This window comes from Cupressus sempervirens, chromosome 11 (assembly GCF_028749045.1).
Source record: "Cupressus sempervirens isolate cs-2001-9-10 chromosome 11, ASM2874904v1, whole genome shotgun sequence".
Classification (NCBI taxonomy): Eukaryota; Viridiplantae; Streptophyta; class Pinopsida; order Cupressales; family Cupressaceae; genus Cupressus; species Cupressus sempervirens.
In genome coordinates this window covers 714,917,818-714,923,817 of record NC_143128.1, presented here as the reverse complement: position 1 = coordinate 714,923,817, position 6,000 = coordinate 714,917,818, and positions in this window count along the sequence as shown.

Sequence of the window (6,000 nt, the reverse complement as noted above, 5' to 3'; positions counted from 1 at the left end):
ATTTCTAGTGCTCAAGAAAGCAAAAAATTGTGGAAAAAATAAATGAAAAATATACACCATTTCATTTAATTAATCAAATTTTTATTAGATTGATTATTATTCATGCAAACAAATTTTCAAAATTGAACAAACATGAAGGTGAAGAATTTTTAGTTTGTATGTCTATCTATACTTGGATTCAATTTGGATTCAACACTTGATTTCTGGTACTATACAAACTATTAAATAGAAAAATTGTAAGCATCACTAAATTTTGAATTTATCTTCACTCTAATTGAGTAGACTTTAAACTTAATACTTATAATAGTTTCCTCTTATGCAAGAATCTAATATAGCTAAAGAGGGGGCAAAACTTACAAACTAAACTATAATGTTTTCCTAATTTGATTCTCACACCCAAGAAAAGATTTATGAAATGTGTGTTCACCTTGTTCTTCTACGATTCAAACAACTAACAATGTAGCCACAACCAAATGCCTATCAAGGCTCATATTTGGTATGAATTCTTAGATGACTAGCTTCTCTATTTCTAATGTGCAACTTAGGATAAAATGAACACGACTATGGTGACATAATTCTGTAATAGATATAATGTATAGAAAGGACAGAATCACTCTACTAGAAGAAAATATCATCCACGACACTATCACCCCTATGATAGCTAGAGAACATGCAACATAACATGGCAATTAACCTATTACCATATGTTTCCTGTTGGTGTCTAATTTCCCTCATATCTATTTCTTCCACTTTTTTTGATGACACAAGGTTGGAACCTTTTACCAATACTGATTTTCTTCTTTCCCAGTGTAAGACTGCTAGATTGTCCAAACAATCCAGTTTATGTCTTAATTGGGGAGCAACATATTGAATAATTAATACCATGAATTTTTTTTTAAAAAAACAACACATAGGGAAAAGTGGATAACTTCCCTCATTTCTTTTGCTTCCACCTTTTTTCATGACCCAAGGCTAGAATCTTTTACCAACACTAATTTCCTTCTTTCTTGGTGTAAGACTATTGTACATTATCTGAATAATCCAGTTAAAGTCTTTGTCAGGGAATAACATATTAGATAATTAATACCATGGAAAACTCAAAAAAAAAATCACATAGGGAAAGTGGATAACCACTATGAAAGAGAGTACAAAGGGATCATATGTAAGGAAGGGAAACTGCTTTATGCATAGTCCCTCACTATATATGAAAAAAATTTGTTGAAATCCCTTACCACACATAAATATGATTTGGCCAAAAACTTATCTTTGTACACATAAGACAATCATGCAATCAAAATATATCTCAATTGTGTAAATTAGGATTACACTATCTATGATACATATCTAGATGTAAATGTACAAACCAATGACAATGTACATGCAACTGTTTGAAAAGAAAATGGAGTTGTTATTCTTCAATATATAGTTGATATTGTTTACAAATTCTTCTAGGAATCATATTATATACATCTCAAATCATGGTGTAAACACTATTTTTAACAAACAAGTTAGTATTTAGAAAGAACTTTTCTTAAATGCTTTAATATTCCAATTCCTCTAGGCATCCCATTAAAATATATGTATAGTTTTATACACGATCCCCCACTATATGAGAAAAATATTTGGTTGAATAAATGTCACAAGGGCATAAGCAAAAATGTCTATGGTAGGAGCATTTAAATGGGATAGAGTATAAATAAGTTAGCAATATGCAAAGAGGATTTTGATGTGGTGTTAAGAAGGAACATGACACTAGAATTCTCATAGTAACCCTTGGCATAGGGTGATCTTCATCAAATATCATATAAGATCCTAAGCCAATTGTATGATAATTAGAAGAAGGATCATTCTTAATGAAAAGAATGAGTAGGATTTCTTATTATTTAGTTTGATCTTACCTATTACTTATTTTTCTTCTAACATTTTTATACAATGCATCTCATCCTTGGAATAGATGTATGAGTTTGCTAAAACTTTATAGAGGCTCACCTACAACATGGGTACTATGCATAGCCTCATCGACTGAGGGACTGACTATATGGACAATGACAGGTACCCTCTCTTTGATAATCACCCTATGTGTTAGTGCGTAATGACCCTCCTACCAAAAAACATCCCTATCAACTAGTGTACTATGCCCCTATCCTAAATGCAATGGTACATTAGTGTAATTCACTAGCCTTCTTGATCAAACCTCGACAAAAAGTAGTTGTGAAAAATAGAGTGGAATTCGGTCAATGTTTGGATAATGACCATAAGCAACAAGGAAGTGTGGGTATATCAATGCAGCCATATGTGGATCCATGCACGGTGCAGGGCACCCCCCTTCTTTTTGGTTTTTTGAGTTATGAAGGGTTAGTTAAGAGGATGTGTATATTTAATAAGTTGCAATGGTCCTTGGAATTCAACTAGTCCCAATATGTTTGTAAAAGAGCCAAAATTGCTCATTAGGTCCTAGAGTTGTCAAAATTTACTCAATATGTTAAAAGTTTCTAAGGATAGGAAACCAAAATATTTGGGTAACTAATAGGTCCTAGGAATCCTAACTGTAGACACCTAAAAATCCTTTAAAAAATAAAGTATTTTTATTTTTTGAAAAAATCCCTGATGACATCATCATTTATTAATTAATTAATTAATTAATTAATTTTTATGCCATTAAATCCCTTTATCTTAATTAAAAATATTTAATTAAGGAATCCCTCCCAAAAAATTTTAAATCTTATTTAAACATTATTTCCTTATTTATTAATTATTTAATTAATAAATTGACCAAAAATCCTAAAATAAATAAAAAATTAATTTTTTGCCTAAAACTTGGCCAATTTCCTTATGACCAATAACCTCTTCCAAAATCTTCTAATCCTTCTTTAATTTTGATTAAAGGCTAATCCCATTATTTCCTACCCCTAATCCCAACTCAAAATATTTAATTAAGATTAAATATTAATCCTCATGTTTATTAAAAATATTTTAATAAATATCTCCTCAACCCAAACCCTTGAAATAAATAAAACTTTATTTATTTCATAAAATCTTATCCTAGGAAGTTCTAGACTCTTCTAGAAAGTCTTCATCCTCATCCAAAGCCTAGACTCTTCTAGAAGATGTCTTTAACCCTAATCCTAATCCCCTCCTAACCTTGTCACATTTCCTAAAAATGGGTTAAAACTTACTAACCCAAGCCAAAGTTAACAAATATCTCCTCCTTCACCCACCCTCATTAATTGCAATCCACTTGCCATCCACTTGCCTAGTCATAAGCCATCTCTAACCCTTCCTCTAATCATTTTTATAACCCTAAGCAAGCTTAAAACCCCCCTAAACCCTCAAATTCGAATTTCATGTTATCTCTCACAGATATCCTCAACCACAAAACTTTATAAAGCCCAAAAAGTCATAAATGACTCTTACAAGCCCTTTTATTGCTCTTACAAGTCATTATGAGGGTCTTTATGAAGATTTTATCCCTTGAGCCTCCTTTGTTGACTCATCCTTCCCCTTTCCTCCATCCTCTCACCATGTGACATGTGTCACTCCTTGATTGGCTATAAGGAAGCACAATCCATGTGCTCTCTTCTCATACAATCTGAGCCCTCCATAAGCTTTTTTCCATCCTTGCATCTTAGCCCTCAATCCCTCAAGCCTCTTGCCTATAAATTGGATCCTTCCCCTTTGCAAAATAACACAATCCATGAAGTAAAGTCATAATGCCATTTTGAGAAGCCATTTTACATCAAAACCATACACTCACACCCAAATTCCAACTCCATTTGAAGCCCTTTTTGAAGCATAAAGCTTGAGCATACATCCTATCTATTTAGAGAAAGCTACTCAACAAGAGAGCTTCTCATTGAGAGAGCCCATTAATGGCTCATATTCTCAATTGAGTGCTCATCTTAGTCTATCTTGAAGTTTATGAATTTTTTTTAGTTTGTAGAAGCTTTATTTAAATTTGGTTTCTATTAGCATACTAACATTGCTCATATACATTTTGGCACGCCCGGTGGGACCCCACATGGGTCATCTTCATTAGCTTTTTTAGTCAAATTTTGTATGTCAATTGCTAATTTTGGCTAATTTTTCTTATTTTTGTGATTGGTAGGATTGTATAAATTGGTTTTGTAGGTCCACATGAGCATGAAGAAGAAAAAATAACTCATAGTCTATCTCATAGTATTTGCAGATTTTTCAAGCTTATAGGTGGACAAAGCACTTGGAATTCTTCTTCCTCTTCTTGTCTATATTCTTCTTATTCCATCTACTTCTTCTTCTTCTTCTTGTGGGAGATTTTGGCCATTTTTTTTTTTAAGGAAGCAAAATCATACACACTTCTTTTTAGTGCTTAAAATGAACCCCCAAATCATACTTAAATTCATTAAAAAATTAAAAATTTGCAAAAAAGAAAAAATCTTTTAACAAGTGAAACTAAACCAATCTAATCATTTGCATCCTTGCAACATCAAGGTATTAGATGCATTCATACAAAGTTAGGAACACTTCATTTTTGGGAATTTAAAAAGAACTTCAAGTTTCCATTTCAAAAGGTTCAAAATCAACACTAAGTGCACACTAAAATCTAAATCAAACTCAAAGCATCAATCAAGGATAAAATGAACCTCATTTGCAAATATTTTAAAGTTCTTTTAAAAATCTTATGAAAACTAAGAGTCCTAAATGGTTGCCAAAAATTGTCCTAAAAGTTTTGTTATTTGTTCCAAACAAATGTTTTGTTGCAAAATCTTGAATGTTTCTTAGGTTTTTCATGCATCAAAACAATCTAGGAATATCATTTTTGGGCTTAAAACATGCAAACTAGAACACAAAATCTTGAATGAAAAGCAAAGTCCAAAGAGTCATTTTCATTTTTGAGTCCAAAAACAATCTTGAATGATCTAAGGTTAAAAAAAAGCACTTCAAAGTTCTTAAAACAACACACAAAATCTCAATCTTGAATGCTCAAAGAAAAAAAAACTTGAATGTTTAATCACTTGTCTTTGAATGCATGTTGCTAAACACACTCTTGAATGCCATCAATTAAAATCAAATTTTCCTTGAATGCATGATTAAAATAACAAATCCAATCTTGAATTCCAAGGATAAATTAATCATTGCAATATCAAACACTTCATTTGGAGCTCTTAAAATTGAAAAAAACAAATCTCTTTTCCACATGCAATTTAGGCAAAGTTTGATTTTTGGACATTTAAGAAATTTCGTTAAGTTAAACACAAATTTGCAAAAATCAATTTGAGTAGTTCCTTGGACTCACCTCTTTTCTAATCACCCATAAAATATTAACCATTGGTTGCAATCTCAGCGCCATTCATGGGGATGCGTCTACTTGAAAAAGGTGTTAAATGTTCCACAATCTAACTCACTCACTTGGTCTTTGAACATTTGCTTTAACTTTATCAAAATTCTTAAATGACCAAAAATTTAGATTAAATCGATCACACTTCATTTGGGTATTAAAATTGAACAACTATTGACATGGAGGGCCTCCAGGTGCATGCTTGACAAATCAAGTCTCACACATATTTGCTTTGGGCTTAAAAAAAAATCAGACCAACTCTTGAATGCTTTAAAGAAAATTAATCGATACTTGACGTGGAGGGCCTCCGGGTGCGCGAGTTTGCTTTTGTTGACCCTAACTCTTCTTCTTGTTTTCATTCTTCGATTGATTTACTTTTGTTGGCGCTTCAAGTTGGAATTGAACATTGTCTCTTAAACATGAGTGCTTGCAAAGTCTAGATTAGCACACATAAGTGTCAGTTGGTAAAAGAACAAGCATGTTTTTTTTAGCCCAAGGTCATCCAAGTCTTCTCTCCCCTTGTCGTCTTTCGAGGCCATCTTGGGTGCATAAGATTAGGATCCAAAACCTTATTTCTTTTTAGGAGGCCTGCTTGGGGATTTCATCACCCCTTGGACGACCTCAACTCTCGCATTCCGATGGAGTATAAAAATTGGGAGGTGAATCGAAAGACACCTCTCTTGGGA